This window comes from Tachypleus tridentatus, chromosome 10 (genome assembly GCF_004210375.1).
Source record: "Tachypleus tridentatus isolate NWPU-2018 chromosome 10, ASM421037v1, whole genome shotgun sequence".
NCBI classification, from domain to species: domain Eukaryota; kingdom Metazoa; phylum Arthropoda; class Merostomata; order Xiphosura; family Limulidae; genus Tachypleus; species Tachypleus tridentatus.
The window spans coordinates 120,492,480-120,507,453 of record NC_134834.1 but is presented as its reverse complement, the minus strand read 5'-3'; the positions used below and the strand labels follow the sequence as shown (position 1 = coordinate 120,507,453).

Genomic DNA, 14,974 nt, shown 5'->3' with positions numbered 1-14,974 from the left:
TAGTTTATAGTTTTTATAACATTTCTAGAGGCTTTGTTCAAAGTTACCCAAATTGTAGGTTGAAATTCACAAACAACTTTTGAATGGAAACTCCATTCTAATGGTATTACCCCTAACACACAAATAAACTTACTCATACAATTCCACAACTAATCTGTTGGATTTGCCCCTGAAGAAGAAAGGTGCACCTTATAAAAGTGTTCAAACTAGAGGGTTCTTTATTTTAGTGCTTGGTTAAGTAACTCTATATACATGGTAATTTTTACTGATGTACTTTATTTTAGTGCTTGGTTAAGTAACTCTATATACATGGTAATTTTTACTGATGTACTTTATTTTAGTGCTTGGTTAAGTAACTCTATATACAAGGTAATCTTTACTGATGTACTTTATTTTAGTGCTTGGTTAAATAACTCTATATACATGGTAATCTTTACTGATGTTCTTTATTTTAGTGCTTGGTTAAGTAACTCTATATACATGGTAATCTTTACTGATGTACTTTATTTTAGTGCTTGGTTAAGTAACTCTATATCCATGGTAATCTTTACTGATGTACTTTATTTTAGTGCTTGGTTAAGTAACTCTATATACATGGTAATCTTTACTGATGTACTTTATTTTAGTGCTTGGTTAAGTAACTCTATATCCATGGTAATCTTTACTGATGTACTTTATTTTAGTGCTTGGTTAAGTAACTCTATATACATGGTAATCTTTACTGATGTACTTTATTTTAGTGCTTGGTTAGGTAACTCTATATACATGGTAATCTTTACTGATGTACTTTATTTTAGTGCTTGGTTAAGTAACTCTATATACATGGTAATCTTTACTGATGTACTTTATTTTAGTGCTTGGTTAAGTAACACAATATACATGGTAATCTTTACTGATGTACTTTATTTTAGTGCTTGGTTAAGTAACTCTATATACATGGTAATCTTTACTGATGTACTTTATTTTAGTGCTTGGTTAAGTAACTCTATATACAAAGTAATCTTTACTGATGTTCTTTATTTTAGTGCTTGGTTAAGTAACTCTATATACATGGTAATCTTTACTGATGTACTTTATTTTAGTGCTTGGTTAAGTAACTCTATATACATGGTAATCTTTACTGATGTTCTTTATTTTAGTGCTTGGTTAAGTAACTCTATATACATGGTAATCTTTACTGATGTACTTCATTTTAGTGCTTGGTTAAGTAACTCTATATACATGGTAATCTTTACTGATGTACTTCATTTTAGTGCTTGGTTAAGTAACTCTATATACCTGGTAATTTTTACTGATGTTCTTTATTTTAGTGCTTGGTTAAGTAACTCTATATACATGGTAATCTTTACTGATGTACTTTATTTTAGTGCTTGGTTAAGTAACTCTATATACATGGTAATCTTTACTGATGTACTTTATTTTAGTGCTTGGTTACGTAACTCTATATACATGGTAATCTTTACTGATGTACTTTATTTTAGTGCTTGGTTAAATAACTATATACATGGTAATCTTTACTGATGTACTTTATTTTAGTGCTTGGTTAAGTAACTATATATACATGGTAATCTTTACTGATGTTCTGTATTTTAGTGCTTGGTTAAGTAACTCTATATTCATGGTAATCTTTACTGATGTACTTTATTTTAGTGCTTGGTTACGTAACTCTATATACATGGTAATCTTTACTGATGTTCTTTATTTTAGTGCTTGGTTAAGTAACTCTATATACATGGTAATCTTTACTGATGTACTTTATTTTAGTGTTTGGTTAAGTAACTCTATATACATGGTAATCTTTACTGATGTACTTTATTTTAGAGCTTGGTTACGTAACTCTATATACATGGTAATCTTTACTGATGTACTTTATTTTAGTGCTTGGTTACGTAACTCTATATACATGGTAATCTTTACTGATGTTCTTTATTTTAGTGCTTGGTTACGTAACTCTATATACATGGTAATCTTTACTGATGTTCTTTATTTTAGTGCTTGGTTACGTAACTCTATATACATGGTAATCTTTACTGATGTACTTTATTTTAGTGCTTGGTTAAATAACTATATACATGGTAATCTTTACTGATGTACTTTATTTTAGTGCTTGGTTAAGTAACTCTATATACATGGTAATCTTTACTGATGTTCTTTATTTTAGTGCTTGGTTACGTAACACTATATACATGGTAATCTTTACTGATGTACTTTATTTTAGTGCTTGGTTAAGTAACTCTATATACATGGTAATCTTTACTGATGTACTTTATTTTAGTGCTTGGTTAAGTAACTCTATATACATGGTAATTTTTACTGATGTTCTTTATTTTAGTGCTTGGTTAAGTAACTATATACATGGTAATCTTTACTGATGTACTTTATTTTAGTGCTTGGTTAAGTAACTCTATATACATGGTAATCTTTACTGATGTACTTCATTTTAGTGCTTGGTTAAGTAACTCTATATACATGGTAATCTTTACTGATGTTCTTTATTTTAGTGCTTGGTTATGTAACTCTATATACATGGTAATCTTTACTGATGTACTTTATTTTAGTGCTTGGTTAAGTAACTCTATATACATGGTAATCTTTACTGATGTACTTTATTTTAGTGCTTGGTTACGTAACTCTATATACATGGTAATCTTTACTGATGTACTTTATTTTAGTGCTTGGTTAAATAACTATATACATGGTAATCTTTACTGATGTACTTTATTTTAGTGCTTGGTTAAGTAACTCTATATACATGGTAATCTTTACTGATGTTCTGTATTTTAGTGCTTGGTTAAGTAACTCTATATTCATGGTAATCTTTACTGATGTACTTTATTTTAGTGCTTGGTTACGTAACTCTATATACATGGTAATCTTTACTGATGTACTTTATTTTAGTGCTTGGTTAAGTAACTCTATATACATGGTAATCTTTACTGATGTACTTTATTTTAGTGCTTGGATACGTAACTCTATATACATGGTAATCTTTACTGATGTACTTTATTTTAGTGCTTGGTTACGTAACTCTATATACATGGTAATCTTTACTGATGTTCTTTATTTTAGTGCTTGGTTACGTAACTCTATATACATGGTAATCTTTACTGATGTTCTTTATTTTAGTGCTTGGTTACGTAACTCTATATACATGGTAATCTTTACTGATGTTCTTTATTTTAGTGCTTGGTTAAGTAACTCTATATACATGGTAATCTTTACTGATGTACTTTATTTTAGTGCTTGGTTAAGTAACTCTATATACATGGTAATCTTTACTGATGTTCTTTATTTTAGTGCTTGGTTAAGTAACTCTATATACATGGTAATCTTTACTGATGTACTTTATTTTAGTGCTTGGTTAAATAACTATATACATGGTAATCTTTACTGATGTACTTTATTTTAGTGCTTGGTTACGTAACTCTATATACATGGTAATCTTTACTGATGTACTTTATTTTAGTGCTTGGTTAAGTAACTCTATATACATGGTAATCTTTGTTGTTGTTGTACAATACAGTCACGCTTTCTTATCTCTTTCTTTGTTGTTGTTGTTCTACAATACATTCACACTTTCTTATCCCTTTCTTTGTTGTTATTGTACAATATATTCTTGCTTTCTTATTCCTTTTTTAGTTGTTATTGTACAAGATATTCCCACTTTCTTATCCCTTTCTTTGTTGTTATTGTACAATATATTGTTGCTTTCTTATTTTTCTCTTTGTTGTTGTTGTACAATACATTCGTACTTTCTTATCCCTTTCTTTGTTCTTGTACAATATATTCACACTTTTTCTTCCTTTCTTTGTTGTTGTTGTACAATACATTCACGCTTTCTTATCTTTCTTTGTTGTTGTTGTACAATACATTCACGCTTTCTTATCCCTTTCTTTGTTGTTATTGTACAATATATTGTTGCTTTCTTATGCCTTTCTTTGTTGTTGTTGTACAAAACATTCATGCTTTATTATCCCTTTCTTTGTTGTTATTGTACAAGATATTCACACTTTCTTATCCCTTTCTTTGTTGTTATTGTACAATATATTCATGCTTTCTTATCCCTTTCTTTGTTGTTATTGTACAATATATTCTTGCTTTCTTATCCCTTTCTTTGCTGTTGTTGTACAATATATTCTTGCTTTCTTATCCCTTTCTTTGTTGTTATTGTACAGTATATTCACATTTCTTATCCCTTTCTTTGTTGTTGTTGTACAATATATTCTTGCCTTCTTATCCCTTTCTTTGTTGTTGTTGTACAATATATTCTTGCCTTCTTATCCCTTTCTTTGTTGTTTTTGTACAATATATTCACCCTTTCTTATCTTTTTCTTTGTTTTTGTTGTACAATATATTCACACTTTTTCTTCTTTTCTTTGTTGTTGTTGTACAATATATTCACGCTTTCTTATCTCTTTCTTTGTTGTTCTTGTACAGTATATTCATGCTTTCTTTTTTTTCTCTTTGTTGTTGTTGTACAATACATTCATACTTTCTTATCCCTTTCTTTGTTGTTGTTGTACAATATATTGTTGCTTTCTTATCCCTTTCTTTGGTGTTGTTGTACAATATATTCTTGCTTTCTTATCCCTTTCTTTGTTGTTGTTGTACAATATATTCTTGCTTTCTTATCCCTTTCTTTGCTGTTGTTGTACAATACATTCCCGCTTTCTTATCCCTTTCTTTGTTGTTGTTGTACAATATATTCTTGCTTTCTTATCCCTTTCTTTGTTGTTATTGTACAATATATTCACATTTCTTATCCCTTTCTTTGTTGTTTTTGTACAATATATTCACCCTTTCTTATCTTTTTCTTTGTTGTTAGTGTACAATATATTCACACTTTTTATCCCTTTCTTTGTTTTTTTGTTGTACAATATAATCTTGCTTTGGTATCCATTTCTTTGTTGTTGTTGTACAATATATTCACGCTTTCTTATCTCTTTCTTTGTTGTTCTTGTACAGTATATTCATGCTTTCTTATTTTTCTCTTTGTTGTTCTTGTACAATACATTCACACTTTATTATTCCTTTCTTTGTTGTTATTGTACAATATATTGTTGCTTTCTTATCCCTTTCTTTGTTGTTGTTGTACAATACATCCATGCTTTCTTATTTTTCTCTTTGTTTTTATTGTACAATATATTGTTGTTTTCTTATCCCTTTCTTTGTTGTTGTACAGTACATTCACACTTTCTTATTCGTCTCTTTGTTGTTGTTGTACAATACATTCACACTTTATTATCCCTTTCTTTGTTGTTGTTGTACAATACATACACACTTTATTATTCCTTTCTTTGTTGTTATTGTACAATATATTGTTGCTTTCTCATCCCTTTCTTTGTTGTTGTTGTAAAATATATTCACTTTCTTATCCCTTTCTTTGTTGTTGTTGTACAATACATTAATACTTTCCTATTTTTCTATTTGTTGTTATTGTACAATATATTTTTGTTTTCTTATCCCTTTCTTTGTTGTTGTACAATACATTCACACTTTTCATCCCTTTCTTTGTTGTTGTTGTACAATACATTCACACTTTCTTATCCCTTTCTTTGTTTTTGTTCTACAATATATTCTTGCTTTCTTATCCCTTTCTTTGTTGTTGTTGTACAATATATTCACGCTTTCTTATCCCTTTCTTTGTTGTTTCTTGTACAATACATTCACGCTTTCTTATCTCTTTCTTTGTTGTTGTTGTACAATACATTCACGCTTTCTTATCTCTTTCTTTGTTGTTATTGTACAATATATTCACACTTTCTTATCCCTTTCTTTGTTGTTATTGTACAAGATATTCACACTTTCTTATTTTTCTCTTTGTTGTTGTTGTACAATACATTCATACTTTCTTATCCCTTTCTTTGTTGTTGTTGTACAATATATTCACACTTTTTTCTTCCTTTCTTTGTTGTTGTTGTACAAATATTCTTGCTTTCTTATCCCTTTCTTTGTTGTTGTTGTAATAATATATTCACGCTTTCTTTTCCTTTCTTTGTTGTTGTTGTAATACATTCATTCGCTCTTATCTCTTTCTTTGTTGTTGTACAATACAATCACGCTTTCTTATCCCTTTCCTTGTTGTTATTGTACAATATATTGTTGCTTTCTTATCCCTTTCTTTGTTTTTGTTGTACAATACATTCATGCTTTCTTATCCCTTTCTTTGTTGTTGTTGTACAATACTTTCACGCTTTCTTATCTCTTTCTTTGTTGTTGTTGTACAATACATTCACGCTTTCTTATCCCTTTCTTTGTTGTTATTGTACAATATATTCTTGCTTTCTTATTCCTTTCTTTGTTGTTATTGTACAATATATTCTTGCTTTCTTATTCCTTTCTTTGTTGTTATTGTACAAGATATTCACACTTTCTTATCCCTTTCTTTTTTGTTATTGTACAATATATTGTTGCTTTCTTATCTCTTTCTTTGTTGGTATTGTACAATATAATCTTGCTTTCTTATCCATTTCTTTGTTGTACAATATATTCACGCTTTCTTATCCCTTTGTTGTTCTTGTACAGTATTTTCATGCTTTCTTATTTTTCTCTTTGTTGTTGTTGTACAATACATTAATGATTTCTTATTCCTTTCTTTGTTGTTGTTGTACAATACATTCATGGTTTCTTATTTCTTTTTTTGTTGTTGTTGTACAATACATTCATTGTTTTTTGTCCCTTTCTTTGTTGCTGTACAGTATATTCTTGCTTTCTTATCCCTTTCTTTGTTGTTGTTGTACAATATATTCTTGCCTTCTTATCCCTTTTTTGTTGTTGTTGTACAATACATTCACACTTTTTATCCCTTTCTTTGTTTTTGTTGTACAATATATTCTTGCTTTCTTATCCCTTTCTTTTTTGTTGTTGTACAATATATTCACCCTTTCTTATCTTTTTCTTTGTTGTTAGTGTACAATATATTCACACTTTTTATCCCTTTCTTTGTTTTTGTTGTACAATATATTCTTGCTTTCGTATCCATTTCTTTGTTGTTGTTGTACAATACATTCACACTTTCTTATCTCTTTCTTTGTTATTATTGTAGAATATATTCACATTTTTTATCCTTTTCTTTGTTGTACAATATATTAACACTTTCTTATCCCTTTCTTTGTTGTTGTTGTACAATATATTTTTTGCTTTCTTATCCCTTTCTTTGTTGTTATTGTACAATATATTGTTGCTTTTTTATTTTTCTCTTTGTTGTTGTTGTACAATACATTCGTACTTTCTTATCCCTTTCTTTGTTGTTGTTGTACAATATATTCACACTTTTTCTTCTTTTCTTTGTTGTTGTTGTACAATACATTCACGCTTTCTTATCTCTTTCTTTGTTGTTGTTGTACAATACATTCTCGCTTTCTTATCCCTTTCTTTGTTGTTATTGTACAATATATTCTTGCTTTCCTATCCCTTTCTTTGTTGTTATTGTACAAGATATTCACACTTTCTTATCCCTTTCTTTGTTGTTATTGCACAATATATTGTTACTTTCTTATCCCTTTCGTTGTTGTTGTTGTACAATATATTCTTGCTTTCTTATCCCTTTCTTTGTTGTTGTTGTATAATATATTCTTGCTTTCTTATCCCTTTCTTTGTTGTTGTTGTACAATACATTCCCGCTTTCTTATCTTTTTCTTTTGTTGTTGTACAATATATTCTTGCTTTCTTATCCCTTTCTTTGTTGTTATTGTACAATATATTCACATTTCTTATCCCTTTCTTTGTTGTTTTTGTACAATATATTCACCCTTTCTTATCTTTTTCTTTGTTGTTAGTGTACAATATATTCACACTTTTTATCCCTTTCTTTGTTTTTGTTGTACAATATATTCTTGCTTTGGTATCCATTTCTTTGTTGTTGTTGTACAATATATTCACGCTTTCTTATCTCTTTCTTTGTTGTTCTTGTACAGTATATTCATGCTTTCTTATTTTTCTCTTTGTTGTTCTTGTACAATACATTCACACTTTATTATTCCTTTCTTTGTTGTTATTGTACAATATATTGTTGCTTTCTTATCCCTTTCTTTGTTGTTGTTGTACAATACATCCATGCTTTCTTATTTTTCTCTTTGTTTTTATTGTACAATATATTGTTGTTTTCTTATCCCTTTCTTTGTTGTTGTACAGTACATTCACACTTTCTTATTCGTCTCTTTGTTGTTGTTGTACAATACATTCACACTTTATTATCCCTTTCTTTGTTGTTGTTGTACAATACATACACACTTTATTATTCCTTTCTTTGTTGTTATTGTACAATATATTGTTGCTTTCTCATCCCTTTCTTTGTTGTTGTTGTAAAATATATTCACTTTCTTATCCCTTTCTTTGTTGTTGTTGTACAATACATTAATATTCTTTCCTATTTTTTCTATTTGTTGTTATTGTACAAATATATTTTGTTTTCTTATCCCTTTCTTTGTTGTTGTACAATACATTCACACTTTTTATCCCTTTCTTTGTTGTTGTTGTACAATACATTCACACTTTCTTATCCCTTTCTTTGTTTTTGTTCTACAATATATTCTTGCTTTCTTATCCCTTTCTTTGTTGTTGTTGTACAATATATTCACGCTTTCTTATCCCTTTCTTTGTTGTTCTTGTACAATACATTCACGCTTTCTTATCTCTTTCTTTGTTGTTGTTGTACAATACATTCACGCTTTCTTATCTCTTTCTTTGTTGTTATTGTACAATATATTCACACTTTCTTATCCCTTTCTTTGTTGTTATTGTACAAGATATTCACACTTTCTTATTTTTCTCTTTGTTGTTGTTTTACAATACATTCATACTTTCTTATCCCTTTCTTTGTTGTTGTTGTACAATATATTCACACTTTTTCTTCCTTTCTTTGTTGTTAGTGTACAATATATTCACACTTTTTATCCCTTTCTTTGTTTTTGTTGTACAATATATTCTTGCTTTGGTATCCATTTCTTTGTTGTTGTTGTACAATATATTCACGCTTTCTTATCTCTTTCTTTGTTGTTCTTGTACAGTATATTCATGCTTTCTTATTTTTTCTTTGTTGTTCTTGTACAATACATTCACACTTTATTATTCCTTTCTTTGTTGTTATTGTACAATATATTGTTGCTTTCTTATCCCTTTCTTTGTTGTTGTTGTACAATACATCCATGCTTTCTTATTTTTCTCTTTGTTTTTTTTATTGTACAATATATTGTTGTTTTCTTATCCCTTTCTTTGTTGTTGTACAGTACATTCACACTTTCTTATTCGTCTCTTTGTTGTTGTTGTACAATACATTCACACTTTATTATCCCTTTCTTTGTTGTTGTTGTACAATACATACACACTTTATTATTCCTTTCTTTGTTGTTATTGTACAATATATTGTTGCTTTCTCATCCCTTTCTTTGTTGTTGTTGTAAAATATATTCACTTTCTTATCCCTTTCTTTGTTGTTGTTGTACAATACATTAATACTTTCCTATTTTTCTATTTGTTGTTATTGTACAATATATTTTTGTTTTCTTATCCCTTTCTTTGTTGTTGTACAATACATTCACACTTTTATCCCTTTCTTTGTTGTTGTTGTACAATACATTCACACTTTCTTATCCCTTTCTTTGTTTTTGTTCTACAATATATTCTTGCTTTCTTATCCCTTTCTTTGTTGTTGTTGTACAATATATTCACGCTTTCTTATCCCTTTCTTTGTTGTTCTTGTACAATACATTCACGCTTTCTTATCTCTTTCTTTGTTGTTGTTGTACAATACATTCACGCTTTCTTATCTCTTTCTTTGTTGTTATTGTACAATATATTCACACTTTCTTATCCCTTTCTTTGTTGTTATTGTACAAGATATTCACACTTTCTTATTTTTCTCTTTGTTGTTGTTGTACAATACATTCATACTTTCTTATCCCTTTCTTTGTTGTTGTTGTACAATATATTCACACTTTTTCTTCCTTTCTTTGTTGTTGTTGTACAAATATTCTTGCTTTCTTATCCCTTTCTTTGTTGTTGTTGTACAATATATTCACGCTTTCTTATCCCTTTCTTTGCTGTTGTTGTACAATACATTCACGCTTTCTTATCTCTTTCTTTGTTGTACAATACAATCACGCTTTCTTATCCCTTTCCTTGTTGTTATTGTACAATATATTGTTGCTTTCTTATCCCTTTCTTTGTTTTTGTTGTACAATACATTCATGCTTTCTTATCCCTTTCTTTGTTGTTGTTGTACAATACTTTCACGCTTTCTTATCTCTTTCTTTGTTGTTGTTGTACAATACATTCACGCTTTCTTATCCCTTTCTTTGTTGTTATTGTACAAGATATTCACACTTTCTTATCCCTTTCTTTTTTGTTATTGTACAATATATTGTTGCTTTCTTATCTCTTTCTTTGTTGGTATTGTACAATATAATCTTGCTTTCTTATCCATTTCTTTGTTGTACAATATATTCACGCTTTCTTATCCCTTTGTTGTTCTTGTACAGTATTTTCATGCTTTCTTTATTTTTCTCTTTGTTGTTGTTGTACAATACATTAATGATTTCTTATTCCTTTCTTTGTTGTTGTTGTACAATACTTTCATGGTTTCTTATTTCTTTTTTTGTTGTTGTTGTACAATACATTCATTGTTTTTTGTCCCTTTCTTTGTTGCTGTACAGTATATTCTTGCTTTCTTATCCCTTTCTTTGTTGTTGTTGTACAATATATTCTTGCCTTCTTATCCCTTTTTTGTTGTTGTTGTACAATACATTCACACTTTTTATCCCTTTCTTTGTTTTTGTTGTACAATATATTCTTGCTTTCTTATCCCTTTCTTTTTTGTTGTTGTACAATATATTCACCCTTTCTTATCTTTTTCTTTGTTGTTAGTGTACAATATATTCACACTTTTTATCCCTTTCTTTGTTTTTGTTGTACAATATATTCTTGCTTTCGTATCCATTTCTTTGTTGTTGTTGTACAATACATTCACACTTTCTTATCTCTTTCTTTGTTATTATTGTAGAATATATTCACATTTTTTATCCTTTTCTTTGTTGTACAATATATTAACACTTTCTTATCCCTTTCTTTGTTGTTGTTGTACAATATATTGTTGCTTTTTTATTTTTCTCTTTGTTGTTGTTGTACAATATATTCACACTTTTTCTTCTTTTCTTTGTTGTTGTTGTACAATACATTCACGCTTTCTTATCTCTTTCTTTGTTGTTGTTGTACAATACATTCTCGCTTTCTTATCCCTTTCTTTGTTGTTATTGTACAATATATTCTTGCTTTCCTATCCCTTTCTTTGTTGTTATTGTACAAGATATTCACACTTTCTTATCCCTTTCTTTGTTGTTATTGTACAATATATTCATGCTTTCTGATCCCTTTTTGTTGTTTTTGTACAATACATAGACACTTTATTATTTCTTTCTTTGTTGTTATTGCACAATATATTGTTACTTTCTTATCCCTTTCGTTGTTGTTGTTGTACAATACATTCACGCTTTCTTATCTTTTTCTTTGTTGTTGTTGTACAATATAGTCACGCTTTCTTATCTCTTTCTTTGTTGTTGTTGTTGTACAATACATTCACACTTTCTTATCCCTTTCTTTGTTGTTATTGTACAATATATTGTTGCTTTCTTATCCCTTTCTTTGTTGTTGTTGTACAATACATTCATGCTTTATTATCCCTTTCTTTGTTGTTGTTGTACAATACATTCACGCTTTCTTATCTCTTTCTTTGTTGTTGTTGTACAATACATTCTCGCTTTCTTATCCCTTTCCTTGTTGTTATTGTACAATATATTCTTGCTTTTTTATTCCTTTCTTTGTTGTTATTGTACAAGATATTCACACTTTCTTATCCCTTTCTTTGTTGTTATTGTATAATATATTGTTGCTTTCTTATTTTTCTCTTTGTTGTTGTTGTACAATACATTCGTACTTTCTTATCCCTTTCTTTGTTGTTGTACAATATATTCACACTTTTTCTTCCTTTCTTTGTTGTTGTTGTACAATACATTCACGCTTTCTTATCTTTCTTTGTTGTTGTTGTACAATACATTCACGCTTTCTTATCCCTTTCTTTGTTGTTATTGTACAATATATTCTTGCTTTCTTATCCCTTTCTTTGTTGTTGTTGTACAATATATTCTTGCTTTCTTATCCCTTTTTTTGTTATTGTACTGTATATTCACATTTCTTATCCCTTTCTTTGTTGTTGTTGTACAATATATTCTTGCCTTCTTATCCCTTTCTTTGTTGTTGTTGTACAATATATTCACCCTTTCTTATCTTTTTCTTTGTTTTTGTTGTACAATATATTCTTGCTTTGGTATCCATTTCTTTGTTGTTGTTGTACAATATATTCACGCTTTCTTATCTCTTTCTTTGTTGTTCTTGTACAGTATATTCATGCTTTCTTTTTTTTCTCTTTGTTGTTGTTGTACAATACATTCATACTTTCTTATCCCTTTCTTTGTTGTTGTTGTACAATATATTGTTGCTTTCTTATCCCTTTCTTTGTTGTTGTTGTACAATATATTCTTGCTTTCTTATCCCTTTCTTTGTTGTTGTTGTACAATATATTCTTGCTTTCTTATCCCTTTCTTTGCTGTTGTTGTACAATACATTCCCGCTTTTTATCCCTTTCTTTGTTGTTGTTGTACAATATATTCTTGCTTTCTTATCCCTTTCTTTGTTGTTATTGTACAATATATTCACATTTCTTATCCCTTTCTTTGTTGTTGTTGTACAATATATTCTTGCCTTCTTATCCCTTTCTTTGTTGTTTTTGTACAATATATTCACCCTTTCTTATCTTTTTCTTTGTTGTTAGTGTACAATATATTCACACTTTTTATCCCTTTCTTTGTTTTTGTTGTACAATATATTCTTGCTTTGGTATCCATTTCTTTGTTGTTGTTGTACAATATATTCACGCTTTCTTATCTCTTTCTTTGTTGTTCTTGTACAGTATATTCATGCTTTCTTATTTTTCTCTTTGTTGTTCTTGTACAATACATTCACACTTTATTATTCCTTTCTTTGTTGTTATTGTACAATATATTGTTGCTTTCTTATCCCTTTCTTTGTTGTTGTTGTACAATACATTCACGCTTTCTTATCTCTTTCTTTGTTGTACAATACAATCACGCTTTCTTATCCCTTTCCTTGTTGTTATTGTACAATATATTGTTGCTTTCTTATCCCTTTCTTTGTTTTTGTTGTACAATACATTCATGCTTTCTTATCCCTTTCTTTGTTGTTGTTGTACAATACTTTCACGCTTTCTTATCTCTTTCTTTGTTGTTGTTGTACAATACATTCACGCTTTCTTATCCCTTTCTTTGTTGTTATTGTACAATATATTCTTGCTTTCTTATTCCTTTCTTTGTTGTTATTGTACAAGATATTCACACTTTCTTATCCCTTTCTTTTTTGTTATTGTACAATATATTGTTGCTTTCTTATCTCTTTCTTTGTTGGTATTGTACAATATAATCTTGCTTTCTTATCCATTTCTTTGTTGTACAATATATTCACGCTTTCTTATCCCTTTGTTGTTCTTGTACAGTATTTTCATGCTTTCTTATTTTTCTCTTTGTTGTTGTTGTACAATACATTAATGATTTCTTATTCCTTTCTTTGTTGTTGTTGTACAATACATTCATGGTTTCTTATTTCTTTTTTTGTTGTTGTTGTACAATACATTCATTGATTTTTGTCCCTTTCTTTGTTGCTGTACAGTATATTCTTGCTTTCTTATCCCTTTCTTTGTTGTTGTTGTACAATATATTCTTGCCTTCTTATCCCTTTCTTTGTTGTTATTGTACAAGATGTTCACACTTTTTATCCCTTTCTTTGTTTTTGTTGTACAATATATTCTTGCTTTCTTATCCCTTTCTTTTTTGTTGTTGTACAATATATTCACCCTTTCTTATCTTTTTCTTTGTTGTTAGTGTACAATATATTCACACTTTTTATCCCTTTCTTAGTTTTTGTTGTACAATATATTCTTGCTTTCGTATCCATTTCTTTGTTGTTGTTGTACAATACATTCACACTTTCTTATCTCTTTCTTTGTTATTATTGTAGAATATATTCACATTTTTTATCCTTTTCTTTGTTGTACAATATATTAACACTTTCTTATCCCTTTCTTTGTTGTTATTGTACAATATATTGTTGCTTTTTTATTTTTCTCTTTGTTGTTGTTGTACAATACATTCGTACTTTCTTATCCCTTTCTTTGTTGTTGTTGTACAATATATTCACACTTTTTCTTCTTTTCTTTGTTGTTGTTGTACAATACATTCACGCTTTCTTATCTCTTTCTTTGTTGTTATTGTACAATATATTCTTGCTTTCCTATCCCTTTCTTTGTTGTTATTGTACAAGATATTCACACTTTCTTATCCCTTTCTTTGTTGTTATTGTACAATATATTCATGCTTTCTGATCCCTTTTTGTTGTTTTTGTACAATACATAGACACTTTATTATTTCTTTCTTTGTTGTTATTGCACAATATATTGTTACTTTCTTATCCCTTTCGTTGTTGTTGTTGTACAATACATTCACGCTTTCTTATTTTTCTATTTGTTGTTAGTGTACAATATATTCACTTTCTTATCCCTTTCTTTGTTGTACAATATATTCACACTTTCTTATCTCTTTCTTTGTTGTTGTTGTACAATACATTCACGCTTTCTTTTCCATTTCTTTGTTGTTCTTGTACAGTATATTCATGCTTTCTTATTTTTCTCTTTGTTGTTGTTGTACAATTCATTAATGCTTTGTTATCCCTTTCTTTATTGTTGTTGTACAATACATTCATTCTTTGTTATCCCTTTCTTTGTTGTTGTTGTACAATACATTCACGCTTTCTTATCCCTTTCTTTGTTGTTGTTGTACAATACATTCACGCTTTCTTATCCCTTTCTTTGTTGTTGTTGTACAATACATTCACGCTTTCTTATCCCTTTCTT

At 28.6% G+C, this 14,974-nt stretch overlaps 1 protein-coding gene across 1 annotated transcript in view; it reads right to left on the bottom strand.

Annotated features, from left to right (window-relative positions):
• LOC143228467 (arginine--tRNA ligase, cytoplasmic-like) overlaps window positions 1-14,974 on the bottom strand; it is a 58,742-nt gene that overhangs the window by 3,102 nt on the left and 40,666 nt on the right. The gene's annotated exons all lie outside the window — the stretch shown is intronic.